Below are 18,913 nucleotides of genomic sequence, written 5' to 3' on the forward strand. Positions count from 1 at the left end.
GTCTCTGAAAATAGATTTAATTGCTGTAATAACAGCAGCAGGAAGAGAATGCTGATGAGAATAAGATTCTCCAGTTGCCTGAGCCCTATTGTATTTGCACCACGATTTTTCTCCTGATGGACACAATCCATGACATGGCTTATCATCAGTAGAGGATTTATGGAAGAATATGGCCCAAACATCTCTCTTCATTGCCTCCAGATTTTCTTTATTTCTCCTAACTGCTTGCCAATAGTATACCTGCAAGTTTTCTATAACAACTACTCGCAATCACACTCGAACAAAAGTAACCGCATGTTTGGAAGCGTGTTGTTTACAAATAGCAGAAACAAAAGAATACCGACCGTTGCATTCCAAGGATAGCCAACACACTCGTGAGTAAAAACTAAATCCCTAACGTGCAATGTAGGGGATATAAAGATCTAAAATATATTCTGAAAAGTGGGCGTGGCACATAAACACACGTGGTAGGAAAATGCTTTTTAAATGCTGGAAAAAAAATTTTTTTTCAGCAAAATCCTTTTCAGAGTACTTAAATAAAACCTTAATCTATAGAAATATGATGAAAACCGAAAATATATTTTTTTCGACCTGAACCACGGTGTGGACCCCTTAACTTCCTACGCGCTGCGCTAGCTAGACTGTTGGCAGCACTTTGGAACTGACGAATAAATCCCGCTGCTGATTTAATGAGAATTTTCCACGACCACACTTCACAATGTTACCACACTTCACAATGTTCGACGATCTCTGCCCGTCGGTACAAGATGTCAGTCTGGGTTTAGCTGTGGTTGTTCAAAAATGGCTCTGAGCACTATGGGACTCAACTGCTGTGGTCATCAGTCCCCGAGAACTTTGAACTACTTAAACCTAACTAACCTAAAGACATCACACACATCCATGCCCGAGGCAGGATTCGAACCTGCGACCGTAGCAGCAGCGCGGCTCCGGACTGGAGCGCCAGAACCGCACGGCCACCGCGGCCAGCTGCTGTGGTTGTTCCTTCGCGTTATCACTTAAAAATCACATCACATCAACAGTCGACTTTGGCACCCTTAGAAATGTTGAACTACGATTATTTGTTACTCAAGTGACAACAAACAACTAGCCCACGTTTGAAGTCACTCAACCATCCTGACCAACCCATTCTACTGTTACTGCTCTTGTACTGACAGCACAGTACTGTCCCGCGCCGGGAGGATGGTGGGGGGGAGGGGCGAAGAGGGTAAACAGGCAGAATATTTTATGGTCAGTGGTTCTTGGATGCTGTCCTTAACACTGTGTACGACAAAAAGATCTTCTATTTCTTCACTTCAGCACAACCAAGCAACCTAAAGATATTCCAAGAAACGAAACCGGTAGTAACACAATACATGCGTATAAATGTAGCTGAGGTGGTTAAAATTACAACAGGCTCATGAAGAGAGCGCCTGTTCCCCTTTAGCACTAGTGGTACTCACTTCTTATCGCGATGACGTACTATATACTAAACTGTATAAGTTTGTTCATTTGGAGCATCTGTTGGCAAGACATATTACTCTGCGCATCCGTAGCAACAACGTTAATTAACTTACTTATTCGTACTAGAAGCAAACAATAATAAAAATAAAATCTGCATTATATGGTGATACTTAATGACGTGGACGATAAATAGTTTAGACAAGAAAAGAACAGAAGCTTTCCAAGTGTGGTGCTACAGAAGAATGCTGAAGATTAGATGGGTAGATCACATAATTAATGAGGAGGTATTGTATAGAATTGGGGAGAAGAGAAATCTGTGGCACAATTTGACTAGAAGACGGGATCGGTTGGTAGTACATGTTCTGAGGTATCAAGGGATCACCAATTTAGTATTGGAGGGCAGCTTGGAGAGTAAATATCGTAGAGGGAGGCCAAGAGGTGAATGCACTTTGCAGATTCAGAAGGATGTAGGTTGCAGTAGGTACTGGGAGATGAAGAAGCTTGCACAGGATAGAGTAGCATGGGAGCTGCATCAAACCAGTCTCTGTACTGAAGACCACAACAACAACAAGAACTTAATGACAAAACATATCTAATTGTGTCTGCTCAGAATTTTAATAAATCACGGGAATTAGATGTCGTTGTCATCAAATCCTCAATTGTGAATCTCATAAGGTAATTGCCTGAGTTCACGAAGACAGGCTAGGTGTACCCCTTTATAACATACTCATTCTGGATTTGTCAGCACCAATACGAATTTAAGAAGTCTGTTTAAGGATTTCCGGGTAGACAAGTGTCCCTCATATGGTAGGAGGAGGGGCGGACACGTTCGATTGGTTGCTTCCAACCAGCAAGTTGAGTGTATCTCGGCCTTCATAATCTTAACTTTTCAGTCTCACGAGGTTCGTTTAGAGTTTAGGTTTTATGGAGGAGATTCCTTCTAGACCTCAGTCGTTTGTGGGCAGGTTGATATCAATACAATGGGTACGCGTGTGAGAAAGTGCTTTAGATCTGTCGTTCATGGACGTCTGATATCTGGTGGAGCGAAGTAAACTTTATCATGTGGTGTTGGTCTTAGCAAACCAGTAATTGGTCTATATGTTTCATTCAAAGAAGGGTCGATTTCTTTAGCATACTCTGCGGCAGACTAGGGCAAGCATACTCTGCGGCAGACTAGCACGAAGTCAGTAGTTCCCAACCGCTCTGGTTGTGAAACCCAATTGATTCCAACCAATTTGCGATGGATGTTATTTCTAGACTGCACTTTCTGTTTGGTCTTTATTCAGTGCTTTTGTAAGTGAGGCTGCGAGCCATTGTTAAACGTAAATCTTAGATGCTCTGCAGTGATTTAACTAAATGACCTGCAAGTCTGCCTGCAATTTTCTTGAACACTTCTTGCGGATGACTACCAGAGCAGGCACACGCCCAAAGTAGAAGGGCTAACGTTTAGGATGTGCCGGACTCAGCGAAATTATCAGAATGCAATCTGCATCCAAGTTCGCACAGTACAGGAGAAAAGAGAGCGCTCGTGTACTCGGAAAATAAAAGGGAACATGTGCTTGAGGTGTTTTGCACTGCAGCGAGCTGAAGGACGGCGCCTCTGAGGTGACAGCTCGCAGTCAGCATGGCTCTGTGGACGACGATTCCCGCGTCACTCAGCGCAAGACAAAACGTTTCCTGCTATTTGTCCCATTGTGTTTCCCAGCAGCAGTGTTCACACGCATCCGGCGAATAACGCGAAATGCTGTCATGGCCGTGAGAATGCCGCGAAAAAAATGTCTGTCTGCTGGCGACTGCACAGCAATAACCTCGACAGCGACGAAGACGACGCCGACTACTGCTGTAATCACGGTAGGGTGAGGTATATAGAGAGGTGCGTTTGGCACTAATTTCCAGCCTTCGGATGTTGTTCCCCAAACCCACGACGGAATTCCTTGCTTTACTGTTCGTGAAAGCAGACACCTGGAAAAACAGATATTTGTTTTCGGAACTGTAGTATTGGAATACGTACTGCGAAATGCTGCTAAGAGCACTGCACGAACATGTAAAAAAAAAAAAAAAAAAAAAAAAAAAAAAAAAAAAAAAAAAAAAAAAAAAGCACTCCGTCTTCAGGCGACGAGTGGCCTACCGGGACCATCCGACCGTCGTGTCATCCTCAGAGGAGGATGCGGATAGGAGGGGCGTGGGGTCAGCACACCGCTCTCCCGGTCGTTATGATGGTATTCTTGACCGAAGCCGCTACTATTCGGTCGAGTAGCTCCTCAATTGGCATCACGAGGCTGAGTACACCCCAAAAATCGGCAACAGCGTATGGCAGCCTGGATGGTCACCCATCCAAGCGCCGACCGCGCCCGACAGCGCTTAACTTCGGTGATCTCACGGGAACTGAGGATAATCGTTTCTGTTGAATAGGAACTTTCGTTCTGTAGCCCCTAAAGAATGAAAAATTGGTCGCTGCACTACAATCAAGAAATCAGCACTAGGCTGAAAGATTTAACTGGTAACACTCTCACTGAGACAGGACTCTGTGTTTATCTTTTCGCCAGTTATGTTTTGTCAGAAATGAAGCTTCTGGCCTGCGTGGTATCGCACTGTACTTGCTTGCGGCGTTCCTGAATTCCACGTTCATTACTGTGTGATAAGAAGCATCTACAGATTTTGTGGAAACTTAATTGGTAATACAAACCTCTCCATACAGCTAAATTGAAATGCAAACTGAAAAAAAGCTTTAACGCCTGAAGAGACCACGTCAGAACCAAGGAAAGAGCTTTCTATTGTCCAAAAAACAGGAAACGTGATCCGAAAGTGTGTGTTTACTCGGAAGTGTGTAAGTGAACACTGGAAATTTATATCAGATGTCGGCGACAATATCAGATCACGCATTAAAGACAATTAGAAAAAAAATCAACTTACTTACTACTTGTTAAATATTTAAAGAAAAAGGAGAAAAGATTGCTATGTCAAGACATTACACAAATAATAAAAAAGATATTTGTAATCTCACTAACGCAAATCTATTAAAATTACTTAACTCGACGTGCAGCGTAATTTTGTTATTTTTCACTCTAGAATGTTTCACTTTGGCGGAGCTGGAATTGTAAATCAAACAAAATTTTACTTTATGTCTGAAGAATTACGACGATAGTGGGTCGAGCTCTGCGTTTCCCTCTCGACACGACAATTTCAGAGAAACCATCTTCCTAAAACATATTTTACGTTTCTTCGAAGTCAACGACCGAGACATAATGATTATTACTGAAATTCGTCACCAATAAATCGTGAATTCGATCCTAAGCTGGTGAAGTCTGCCTTTGCCTCTTGCATTTAATATGGATGAGTTCTACTTGGTCACCTCATTACCATAGTACAGTTGTCATAGTATAGTAATAGTAATAGTTGTGTACACTTCTGTATAGTAACGTGCGAATTTCGTACTTACGTGGGCAAGATGAAAGGTTATCCGGTTGGAAATAAAATACTACGCTGTTAGTTCAAAATTGTCCTCGTTTTTCGAACTATCATCATCCTTGGTCAACGTACTTTTTGTCCAATTTCCACCAGTTAACAGTTCGCATCCCTTTTCTGAGCCGTGATTTTGGGAAAAGTCTGTGGAATACCCCTCTGCTGCTGCCAAACCTCCAGTGTGCTCAAAATATTAGATGAAGGAACAAGAGCATTTCAGAGGGTTCTTCAAATTCCTGTCTCCTCAATGCCAAAGATTCTTTGTGGGCTGGCGCCGAAGTGTCTTCCTTAAATTTGAGCTTTCACTGTTCTTGTCCCAATTCTTTCACGAAAGAGAGTAGAGGACGAAATTCCTATTGCTGTCCGATTATAAGATTTTTCTATATACGCTAGCTATTGGCTTATTAAATCTGATCTCGTCTTTTCTTAAGCAGTGTTCACACTCAGTTGGAACTTTCTGAAGGACAACACTTTTGCCTTCGCATGACACTCTAATTTCAGTCACCAAGCCGGCCGCGGTGGCCGAGCAGTTCTAGGTGCCTCAGTCCGGAACCGCGCGACTGCTACGGTCGCAGTTTCGAATCCTGCCTCGGCACTGTAGTTTAAAGGTACTACTAATTCTCGGATGTAAGATTTCGCGCCTACGCACATGTCAAAAATTTTATACTATTTTTCGTTTACATAAACATTGAATGTCGTAGTCAAATAACAGTCCATGTCTTCACAAAACTCAGAAAACTAGCTGAGTTCATATTCATATTACACCAGTAACTCAGTTACTTTATAACATGAAGGTACTTTTGTATGATCCGTGCAACACAAACATGCTATGATGTGCAATTGTACACAACAGTATACACACCCCACGCAAACTGTGTCAGCTGCTGTTATAAATGTATGCCTACATAGCAATACACATTGAGATTTGTGAAGATAATGAAGATGACGTTGGAATCCATTGCTTGCTCTCAGTATGACCATGGTCGTGTATGCCAAAACAAGTTTAATTATTTTTTTAACGGGCGTCGATAGAATCTTGCACTTTAAAACAACCCCGCTATGGAAACTGCAGCTGTGTTGACTGGAACTAAATTGACAGTCAAAGGCGAAAATACTGCTCTGCTAAAAGTAATGGAAAAGTTTATGAAACACTTAGAATGAATTTCTCGTCTTAATCGCTCCCACTGTGCCTCTCGCTGTACTTCCCCAATCTCTCATCCTTCCCCCTCTCTTACCATCTTCCTAGCTTATTTCTTTGTAAATGTTCCCATTACGACTGCATTAAGCAAAAGGGTCCTTCAGTAAGTGCAAAGACAGGATGTTTCATTTCGGAGGTGACTGAACAAAACAGTGGTATTTAATTTCGATGTTGCTGCGATGTTATTGGTCACAGCACACCGGCAGAGCATGGGAACGGAGCGGAGATTATTTAAAGGAGGCAGCACCGGCACGGGAAACTTGAGCGAGCCCGTATCTGAGCGCGCCGTCCGTGGCGTGAACAGATCCCAAGGCCTCGCCGGGGAGACCTTGGCAGGAAGGCCTCAGCACGCTCCGAGCGTAATGGGTGACGGGACGCGGCGGCGCTAGTGCAACCTCACTCGCGGCTTCTTGCCTCTTGCAAGCTCAGCAGTAAAAACTGGACACATCTTTACAGGCAGATACTCATTTCCCTGCCCTCCTACGATGCTGTACAGAGGTGGGTAGAAATGTGGAAGCATCAAAAACACAACACTTTATCACGCCTAACACGGTTAGGAAAACTTTTGGCGTTCAAAACAACTTCCAGTCCTCTAGGAATGGATGAGTCCAGGTCCTGCATGGTTTCCAGGAGACTCTTATACCATTCTTCCTGCAAAACAGTGGCAAGTTCAAGTAACTATGACGGAGCTGGATAGCAAACAGGCAACCTTCTCTCCAAAGTAGACCACAAAGCCTCAGTAATACTCAGATATGCTGTCGTGGCTAGGGGAGATGTTACAGTTCATCGTCGTACTGACAAAACCTACCTGGACGACGTCAACTGTTTACAGGGGCCCTAACGTCTTAGCATTACCACTGGGGAGCAAACTTTGTAACCTACGATAGGCCCGTTCCGCCAGAATGGTCATATACTTCTTGGCAGAAATGCGACATTACAGAGTAACCAGGGTAATACCAGGATATGGCTGCCAAAACCATCACCGAACCGACACCATGTTTCACTCTTGGGACGTAAACTTGTCCAGAAGAGGGAAACAGTATGAAACAAGAGTCGTCCGACGAAATGACATTCTTCCATTTCTCCACAGTCGATTTTTAACGACGTGTCCACCACATTTTCCTGTCAGAGGCATTTGCATCAGTGATGATTTGTTTCGGAATTTCAGCTCATCCTTCAGTCCGCTGGTTATGGAGCTGACAGGTCTCACGAGTAGGACATTCAGTCCGGCAGTAACTTTTGCAGCTGTTGGCCTCTTACTTCACAATCGCCTTCAATGACCATCTGTCATGCTCTCAACACACACTTTCGTCCATGTTGTGACTCGGCGCATTACATTTTCTCGCTTCCCCTTCGATAGCTTGCCTCCGACCGTCTCCATATCCGAACGGCTAGCGTCGCTGCCTTCGGCACGGAAATACCCGTGTTCAATTCCCGGTAGCACCTCAGTTTTTTTTTGCCAGCGACGCCTGGTTCGAGGTCGACTCAGCCGACGTGGGCCAGATGAAGAGCCGCTTGAATGAAGAAGCAGCGGCATCATTAGGATTCATCTACTGACAACAACGGTCAGAGGGATTGGCAATATCCTGCTCCCATGTACCGCGATCATAGATCGTTCCTCGTTCTAGCTTGTAGGCAGCAGGCGACCAGTCGGAACAATCCTATGGCCTAATCCGTGAATGGTGTTTATTTTACTTTACTTGCTTCATTGTGCCTCTCCAAACACTTCGGCTACCTTTCTTACGAAATCACCCATCACACGAGCACCAACAATTTGTCCACTTTCGAATGCACTGCGCTGCGACATAGTACACTCACAACTACAGAGAATACTGTTCTGACCACGATTCTTGAAACGTATTGAGGACATAGCGCAGGTGCCTTTGGAGGTCAAATGCAACAGAGCAACCTGCACTGTTGGCTAGCACCTGCGTTTATGCTGAAGCATGGATTTCTCTCAGTGTTTCTATATTTCTGTCCACGCCATGTCCCATTGTTTTTCAGTTACAAACAGCAGAATAATGCTCCAAGGCTGCATCATGTCACAACCCTACATCCACATACTATACTCTATGGCGGAGATTATTTCCTATTGTACCACGTATTATAGTTTCTTCCCGTTCCATTCGCGTGTAGAGCGCGGGAAGAATGATTACTTAAAAGCCACTGTGCGTGCTGTAATAGTCGAATATATTTTTCACATATTAATGGGGTGATACACAGAGGGATAGTGATAGTGATGATGATGATGTGTGATAATGATAATGATAATATTTGGTTTGTGGGGCGCTCAACCATGCGGTTATCAGCGCCCGTAAAATTCCCCATCATTTCACTGTACAGCCTCGCTACCTTCCCGAATGGCGATGAAATGATGAGGTCAACACAAACGGAGAAAACCCCCAACTGGGCCGGGAATCGAACCCCGGATCACGTGATCCAGAGGGAGCAACGCTAGCCACTAGACCAGGAGCTGGGGACTAGAGGGTTGCTGCACTAGCCCAGGCTCCTCACTTCGTACTTGTTCGTATAACTTTGTAGGAAAGCTTTCGAAATATTGGCGTCTTTCTTCAGGCATCTGTCTGCCATTTCTCGTTTTTCAGCGTGTCTGTGCCGTTCTCTCATGTGTCAATCAAACCTCATGGACGTAAGTGTTGCTCTTCTTAGGATATGTTCAATATCGTCTGATAGTGTTATTCGGTAAAGGTCCCAAATACTTCAACAATATTTGAGAATGGTCACACGAGTGTCCTGTAAGCTATCTCCTTCGTACGTTGACACCCTGGGTTCCGGTTGTAATTCACTGACTTTTTTTCGTGCTGTACTACGTATTTTCGTTTTGTGAAGTGCACAGTTTTAAATTATGGGCGGGCTCGGGTAGACACAGCACGTTTCCTAGTTGGAGAGTCATCTGCCGGCCGCAGTGGCCGAGCGGTTCTAGGCGCCTCAGTCTGGAACCGCGCAACCGCTACGGTCGCAGGTTCGAATCCAGCCTCGGGCTTGGATGTGTGTGATGTCCTTAGGTTAGTTAGGTTTAAGTCGTTCTAAGTTCTAGGGGACTGATGACCTCAGATGTTATGTCCCATAGTGCTCAGAGCCATTTGAACCATTTGAGAGTCATCTATAGACACTACAGTAACGTGAGGTGTATCTCTGTAATAGGAACGTTATTGTTTGTATTGTACATTAATGGCTTGTCCAACAATATTAGATGCGAATATATAACAATACACTCTGAAATTCTTAAGATAGCAGAGATAAAATACATGGAGCAAAAGCTTACATATAACTTTTACTGAAACAGGATTACATTTATAAAAATCCTAAGATGTGAACTGGAACCGGTGGTTTGTAGAGCGCTGCATCTATGTGGCGAACCCGTGTAAGCGACATTCGTTCCGCATCACTCATTTTGCACGTGCTGAGCACGCGGCAACAGGTGAGTGGACATTGATACGTCGCAGCTTCGTCACAACGTAGCGGCACTAATGGGATCGACCGGAAAGCGTTGTAACGCATTTCAAATTAGAATTCCTCTTTGTCTGTCGATTCCCTATGTTTTCTTGGGAGAAAGTGTATGCTGCATACTTGAGATTTAGCACGTTATTACTACAGCGACTATGATTACGCATAACGGACTTCAAAGTGACAATGACAATCGAACATTGAACGTCACTGAAGGTCACTAATTTCGCTGTGGAACTGCAAATTTGTGTCAAAGAATAGCTCATGAAACAACCCTCGCATTCTGTCTGCAGCTAAAATCGCACAGACGATCAGCTGTATTTTGGACAGAAGAAATGAAAAAAGATTTACGTTGAAGAACGTGACAAGTGACTATATGAGTCAATTTTGTATGTAATTAACAACGAACGTTCAGTCTAGTTACACGGCAGGCTCCCGTGCATAATTCGAGCAAATGAACTAAGAGGGCTGGTTACAGTCGTTAATGTTATCAGCGGCGACGGGGAAGAGGTAGGTGCGGTACGGGAAGCACGTCGCGCATGCGCACGCTGCAAATTCACAGCTCGTGTGCAAGCGAGCGCGAGCACGTGACATCCGCGTGGCCGTGGACAGCGCTCTTTCGGCTGTGTCATCAGGCGAGCCAGCATCGGTCATCTTCGGCAACTTCCGCCAAGCTACGTGAAGTGTATCCGCACTCCCTCTCGCATGGCGCAGTCGCGTGCGGGCCACTCGGATGGGCCGCGCGCCTACAGGGCTCTTTTCGTTTGTTTGGCGGTGATACATGGTTGTAGGTTACCCTCGATACTTTCAATCATACACTGAGGAAGCAGTAAAGGAAACCAAAGAGAAATATGAAAATGGAATGAAAGTTCAAGGAGAAGAAATAAAATGTTGGAGGTTTGCCAATGACGTCATTCTGTCAGAGAACAGCTGAAAAGAGGTGATAAGATGAATATAAACCAAAGTGCAGAAAAATATAGTGGAATGTGATCGTATTACGTCAGGCGATGTTGAGAAAACTGATTAATAAATGAGACGCTAAAAGTAACAGGAATTTTGTTATTTGGGTAGCAAAGTAACTGGTGATGGAAAAAAGAGGGGGTCTGAAACGCAGACTGCTGTAGTAGGGAAACTATTTCTGAAAAATATGAATTTGTTAACTTCGAATTTAATTTAAATGTTGGAACGTCTCTTCTGAATGTATTTGTACGAAGTGTATGCTTATATGGTTGTGTAACGTGTATGATAAATAGCCCACGCAAGAAAACAGAAGTACTAGAAACACGGTGTTGCAAAATAATGCTGAAGATGTGATCAGTTGATCGAAAAACTGATGAGTTACCGAATCGAAATGCGGAGAAAAGAAATTTATGGCACAACTTGACGAAAAGAAAGGATCGGTTGCTTTCAGACATCTTGAGCCATCAACCAGTGCCTATTTAGAAAATGTTCAAATGTGTGTGAAATCTTACGGGACTTAACTACTAAGGTCATCAGTCCCTAAACTTACACACTATTTAATCTAAAATATCCTAAGGACAAACCACACACACCCATGCCCGTGGGAGGACTCGAACCTCTGCCGGGACCAGCCGCACAGCCCATGACTGCAGCGCCTCAGATCGCTCGGCTAACCCCGCGCGGCTGTACCTATTTAGGCTCCCAGCTGATCGACGCAAATAAGCTCTCCTGAGCAGAGAGTGACGGTCTGCAACACAACTTTCGGCACGATATTTACACCACTAAACACCAGTACTGGTAGGAACAACGACAGAAAATAATCTCTAAATAAAGCTTACCCATGGTTGAACACAGAAGTGAGTTACTACGGATGCTCCTCTCGAAAATGACGTTACCTTCTTCCAACCTTTGAACTGACTTGCCTATACAGTTATACCGGAATTCGAGTGTAGCGTGGAATTCGAACAAAAGAGAAAATAATTTTCAAAATCGTTCAAATGGCTCTAAGCACTATGGGACTTAACATCTGAGGTCATCAGTCCCCCTAGACATAGAACTACTTAAGGAGATCACACACATCCAAGCCCGAGGCAGGATTCGAACCTGCGACCGTAGCAGCAGCACGGTTCCGGACTGAAGCGCCTAGAACTGCTCGGCCACAGCGGCCGGCGATAATTTTCACATTAACATATAGTAGCCAGAGATGAAAGCGGTAAGATTTGCTACCAGTAGGTTCAAACAACACGCAAGTATTACAGAAATGCTTCGGGAACACAAATGGGAATGCCTGGAGGGAAGACAACGTTCTTTTCGAGGAAAACTATTGATAAAATTTAGAGAACCGACATTTGAAGCTGATTGCAGAACGTTTCTACTGCCACCAATATATATTTCGCGTAACCTCGCTCTATTTGCTAGTGGAGCAGGAAAGGAAATGGCTAGTAGTGGTACAGGATACCCTCCGCCACACACCGTACGGTGGCTTGCAGAGTATGTTGATGTAGCTGTAAGTGTAGGTGTAGAAGTGACAGAAAATAATTTTACTTATATCTGTGCCGGACCGAGACTAGTAGTCGGGGCCTTTGCCTTTCACGGGCAAGTGCTATACCGACGCAGCATTCTTTCTTCCAGGAGTGCTAGTCTGCAAGAGATCTTCTATGAAATTTGGAAGGTGGGAGATGAGGTACTGGCCAATTTAAAGTTCTGAGTACGGGTCGTCAGTCGTGCTTGGGTAGCTGAGTCGGTAGCATCTGCTTCTTCGACAGATCGCCCGGAATAGGGTGGAACGGAAACACCCAGCTGTTAATTGGCACGTGGTGTGGCGCACGGTCCACCACCCCCACCTACCTAAAACAGTCAGATCAACATGGTACATTGTCGTGAACCGAAAATATCCTACGAATGATAAAAAGTACGCAATACATTTGGCGAATTCGCCCTTGTGTCAGCAATGCGGCGTGCTGGATACGGACGACCATCGGCTGGTCTGCGGCGAGGCATTAGCTGTCTGGACTCTCGCAAGAAAGATACAGCGTTCATGCGGCGCACTATCTATACAGCAGTCTCTTCTGACATAGTATTTTTTCCAGAGGAAACGTATTTTCCGCGTCAGAAGACGAACGCAGTGGCGTGGATCACAGGTATGACGGTCCATTACATCTACAGACACACTCGTACGAACGTACTGAACGTCCTGGATTACTGGCAATACTTGCAAGATGGACACACAAAACTATTACGGCTACAAAAGTACAAGTATTGCTATGCCGATTTCCTAGTAACGGTTTTTGCGGACCCGCCATATACTTGGGGTGTGCCGGGTGCGCAAAGATAAGCGGCGTTGTGAAACCGACCAAGTAAAGTGATCGGCTAAGAACACTATGCGAGTATGCGACCTAGGAAAAACTAACGCTTTAACAGTTAGCAAATGGGTGTAATTCAAATTTTGTTTTGATATCTCTAAATACTTTTCTTTAGGGTGCCGGAGGTGGCCCCACGTTGATTTTGTTGTTATTTCATGCTGCATGGTAGGACGGCAGCGAGGTTCCTTCCAGGACACTTATCGTGTGTCAGGACGTACTATGCTTATTTTGTGAATAATAAAGGTTTCTGTTTCTCCTACCTTCCTTAATAAAAATAATAATAATAATAATAAAAACCCTCACTCCTGACAAAAAAGTGGTTCCCATGTAAAAAAAAAGGTGGCGCAGTGGTTAGCACTAAAAAAAAAAAAAAAAAAAAAAAGAAGATGGATAGAGCTTCTGCCATGAAAGCACTTGCCCGCGAAAGGCAAAGATCCCGAGTTCGAGTCTCGGTCCGGCACACAGTTTTAATCTGCCAGGAAGTTTCGCATCTGTGCACACTCCGTTGCAGAGTGAAAATTTCATTCCGGACTCGTCACAGCGGAATCGTATGGCCGGTAAAACATCCAACGATCACCTTGGTTTCTCCTGCACGTGTTATACGCGACCAGATAACTTCACTATCACACTCAACTTCCACCTTAATAGAAACAATAGTTCTGTCAACTGCATTGAACACTCCCCCTACTATCGACTCTAATCTGCCTTTCCGACATACGTTCCACGACTCACTAAAGATCTCGGATTTCACCCAGCTCTCGGACACAAGAATAACTCGAGCGCGAGAACTTCCCTAGAGGGCAGTAAATTCGAAACTTTACTACGAATACTTCGACAATTTACTGATAAAAGTTCGAGAATCGAAGTGTGTTTCCAGTGAGCGCGGTCTCACTTCCCTCGGCGTAACGGGCTCGATCTCGGTAGTGTAAGGACTGTCACACACTGAAAGCGGCACAGCTGCTGGTACCACGCTGCTGAGCTAACGATTGACGCTGTGAGTGACATAGGGCTCTCCCGGAGTCCTCGTGTCAACAAGAACGGAGGACGCTGCCGCAAGAATCAACAGGTGTGTGTCGCCGGCTGGCGGCCAACTGGCCCGTGGCTCTCACACCGCTACGCCAGAGACGGTGGATCACTTGCCAAGCTCAGACACCGCTGGAGGCACTGCACACGTGCTCGCCGGCTCTGCTCATCACCACACAACGTGCAACCGCCAGGTGCACAAGCGAAACGCGAACCCAATTAAGACAACTCGGCTGCTAACCAAGTAAAGTTACTTTCCTCGAATGCGCCTCCCTATTCTTTCGACAGACGTCGGAAGTCTTCTGATAAGTACCGGGTGATCAAAAAGTCAGTATAAATTTGAAAACTGAAAAAATCACGGAATAATGTAGATAGAGAGGTACAAATTGAGACGCATGCTTGGAATGACATGGGGTTTTATTAGAATCAAAAAATTCAAAAGTTCAAAAAATGTCCGACAGATCGCGCTTCATCTGATCTGAATAGCAATAATTAGCATAACAAAGTAAGACAAAGCAAAGATGATGTTCTTTACAGGAAATGCTCAATATGTCCACCATCATTCTTCAACAATAGCTATAGTCGAGGAATAAGGCTGTGAACAGCACTGTAAAGCGTGTCCGGAGTTATGGTGAGGCATTGGCGTCGCATGTTGTCTTTCAGCATCCCTAGAGATGTCGGTCGATCACGATACACTTACTTCAGGTAACCCCAAAGCCAATAATGGCACGGACTGAGGTCTGGGGACCTGGGAGGCCAAGCATGACGAAAGTGGCGGCTGAACACACGATCATCACCAAACGACGCACGCAAGAGATCTTTGACGCGTCTAGCAATATGGGGTGGAGAGCCATCCTGCATAAGCATCGTACGTTCCAGCAGGTGTTTATCAGCCAGGCTGGGGATGATGCGATTCTGTAACATATCGGCGTACCTCTCACCCGTCACGGTAGCAGTTACAAAACCAGAATCACGCATTTCCTCGAAGGAAAAAGGCCCGATAACGGTAGATGTAGTAAATCCAACCCATACCGTGGCTTTCTCGTCGTGCAATGGAGTTTCCACGACAGTTCTAGGATTTTCGGTAGCCCAAATTCTGGAGTTGTGGCCGTTGACAGACCCTCGGAGCGTGAAATGAGCTTCGTCGGTCCACAACACGTTATTCAACCAATCGTCATCTTCCGCCATTTTTTGAAACGCCCACACCGCAAATGCCATCCACTTCACTAAATCGCCAGATAACAGTTCATGATGCCGATGGATTTTGTACGGATAGCATCGGAGGGTACGCCTCAGTGCCAACCAAACAGTAGTGTATGGAATGCCGGTGCGAAGTGCGACTGCACGACCGCTGACTTCTCCGTGCATAGACGAACCCGCTACAGTCTCTATTTCATCCTGAACCGCCTCAGCAGCATTACGCCTGGTGCTCGGTCGGCCACTACGGGGTCTATCGTCTAAACAACCCGTGGCTTCGAACTTCGAAATCATTCTCGCCACAGCTGCATTTGTCAACGGACCTTTACCCGTTCGAATCCCCTTCCTAAGGCGATAGGATCGTAACGCTGAACTAGCACATTCCCCATTCTGATAATACAGCTTCACTAAAAGAGCCTTTTCGGGTAACGTCAACATGCTGCGACTGCTGGCGCATCTGATTCTCTCTCATTACAGCTCCTTTTATACACGATTGTCATGCGCAGTCACTGACGTTTTGCTGTCCAGACGTTTTGCTGTCCAGCGCCATCTGCCGAACATTTTGTGAACTTTTTTTTTTTTGTTCACCATGTCATTCCAAGCATGTGTGTCAATTTTTACCTCTCTCTCTCTACATTATTCCGTGGTTTATTAAGTTTTCAAATTTATACTGACTTTTTGATCACCCGGTATATCGAACGACGTGACCCAGTGGTTAACACAGTAGGCTGGCTTTCGCGCTCAAATCTCCTTTCGGACATCCAGGTTTTGCATTTCATTGGTTTTCCTAAATTACATACGGCAAATGATTCCTCTGAAAAGTAAACACCTGATTTCCTGGCTACTTGCCAAAAACTGTCCTTACCTACTGTGCACTATGGACCGCGGTCATCGCTGAAACAACCGATTTTCCGTTATATCTCTTTTCCACGCCAATTTAACCTGTCTGTTAAAACTGCTCAAAATAACTGGCTTCTGAAATAACTGCTTTTCGGTTTTTTATTCTTGTTATTTCTTGTGGTAAATGTAGTAACGTAAGAGAAATTGAAAAGTTCTGATTCCCACAGTTTCAAGAAAAATATTTGTAGAATCAAAATGTCAAATTAAATACGCAAACACAAGAAAACTTAATCCGTGATAAGTGGTTGAACGCTACAAAAATCTATCAGTATTCTCCTATTGATTCTAATTTTGTGAAACTCTGCTCGAAAATCATGTTATGATCAAGAACATATCAGTATTTGGGCACTACAAATAGTCACTGCTAAAGGGTGAAAACTGAGACTGAAGAACTCTCTTTTTCATGTTCATCTGTTCCTTTTCAAGGGTTACAAGCAGATAAAGGAAGCAGATCTGCTACTATCTATTTTTTTCGTAAACTACGAATGAATCGTTAAGTTCTAAGTTTTCTCCTCATATGATGGAAATTTGTTGTGGCTGTCCCCGTTTTTAATCTTTTAAAGCAAATGGAGCATTGCACTTCATTGACACAGCGCTTCGGAAAATACTTCCAGACCAGGGATGGTGCCATTCTGTAATACAAATGATGTCCGACGGCAACAAAGAGAGACTACCGTATAGACCACATGGGCAATTGTACGCGCATCCATCGCAAAGATCCTGACAGACCATTTTCACTACAGCAAATTCTGCGCAAGAGGGGTGCCACGTTTGCTGAAATGAAGTCCACACGCAACAACGGACGGATTCGGCAAGAATGTTTCTGGAAATGCGGCAGAGAGAGGGGGGATTTGCTCTTCAGCTTGTCGCTGGGGATGAGACTCCTGAGACAAAACGCCAGGGCGTGGTGTGGAAGAAACCTGGCGAGAGTGTCCAAAGAAGGCCAAAGATCACACATTCGGCAGGGAACGTTGTTGCACCTCTCTTCTGGGACTACCAGGGGGTTTTGCTCGTTAACTGCTTCCCTCGCAACACCGCAATGAATGCAGAGATACGTTGCATTGTGTCTTGACGAATCTCCGAGCCGCCATCAAAAGAGAACGTCCTGGACTTATGTTTCGCGAACTTCTCTTCCTTCATGACAATGGTCGAACTCATACAGACTGAATGACCTAAGCGGGGTTCGGAAGATTCAACCCGCACCATCCATATTCATCAGATCTTGCCTCTTGTTTCTCCAACTCAAAAGATCATCTTGTCGGTGAGTTACATCGACAGCGAACAGCTGGCTGTGAGCACAGGAGTCGACCTTTGACAATACTGGTTTGGAGAAACTTGTGTCGCGATATAAAAAAATGCTTGGAAAAACATAACTGCTATGTGGGAAAGTAACAGATGCATTGTATGACGTCAAAAAAGTATTTCAACATGATGGCTAATGTTTTTTGTATACTTATTGGACGCCCATCGTTATCTTAAATGCCAAAGGCCTTGCCGCATTGGTAACACCGGTTCCCGTCAGATCACCGAAGTTAAGCGCTGTCGGGCTGGGATGGGTGACCATCCAGTCTACCGAACGCTGTTGGCAAGCGGGGTGCACTCAGCCCTTGTGAGGTAAACTGAGGAGCTACTTGATTGAGAAGTAGCGGTTCCGGTCTCATAAACTGATATACGGCTGGGAGAGCGGTGAGCTGACCACATGCCCCTCCATATCCGCATCCAGTGACGCCTATGGGCTGAGGATGACACGGCGACCGGTCGGTATTGTTGGGCCTTCATGGCCTGTTCGGGAGGAGTTTTTTAGTTTTTAGTTATCTTAAGTACCTTATTTAACAGAAGGAAAGCGAGAATGCGTTCAAATAAAAGAAAATATAATAAGGAATACAACTACATCTACGTACACATTCTGCATACCACTGCGAAGTGCGTGACAGAGGGTAGTCAGCTGCTGGTGAACTTTCCATGTTTGTATGGCCTTGGCCCATGAAAGCTTGTAGTTCCAGACGTTTCGTCCAGAGCTGTGCTCGACATCTTCAGAGATGCTCCTGTTCCCGCTGAGTCTTCGCGACTCGTTTACAGTCCAACAGGACTCAGCGGAACCAGGATCGCCTCTGAAGATGTCCAGCACAGCTCTGGTCGAAACGTTTGGATCTAAAAACTTTCATGGACCACGGCCATACAACCCGGAAGGTTCACCACAGTTAAGACACCCGGCCGTGAAAGCCTTCATTGTAAGATCAGAGGTACTTAACATTGTATCTTATGTTAACGTTTCTACCCGTTTCAACAGAGATAAGAATCACTGCTTAAACGCCCCTGTACATGCTCTAATCAATCTACCTTGCCTTCAAGATCCATGCAGAAGCGATACGTAGGGGATTAATTACTTCTCTAGGTTCTTCACTTAATACTGGTTCTTTAAATTTGATAAACAGCCCTTTGCGGGTTAATTTGTGTCTCCAGAAGTCTGTCTGTTCAGGCTTTTCAAATTTCCGTGGCTCTCGCCCGTGAGTTAAAGCTCAGACCATTCGTGCGCTGTTCTTTGCATACGTTCAATGTCCGCTGTTCACAGTAATGATATATTGCTCAAGGGTCTGGTGTAAGTCTATCAGTTGGACAGTACTTCGGTTTCTTGCGTGTCCCTGAGCCGATGACACAATTTTTTTAAACATGTATAAAGCACCCGGTATTCCCAAACGGTCACCCATACAAGTACTAGCCAGACTCGACATTGCCTGATTTCGGTGATCGGACGAGAATCGGAGTTAGCACCGTGACAAGGCCATTGGCTTGTCCACTGTAAGTCAATATTTGGTGCGGGATCGAACGCGTAAGTGATCTGCAAGCTGTAGACTGAAAGCATTTTCCCAGTATCCCGCCAATG

Source organism: Schistocerca piceifrons, chromosome 4, assembly GCF_021461385.2.
Source record: "Schistocerca piceifrons isolate TAMUIC-IGC-003096 chromosome 4, iqSchPice1.1, whole genome shotgun sequence".
NCBI classification, from domain to species: Eukaryota; Metazoa; Arthropoda; class Insecta; order Orthoptera; family Acrididae; genus Schistocerca; species Schistocerca piceifrons.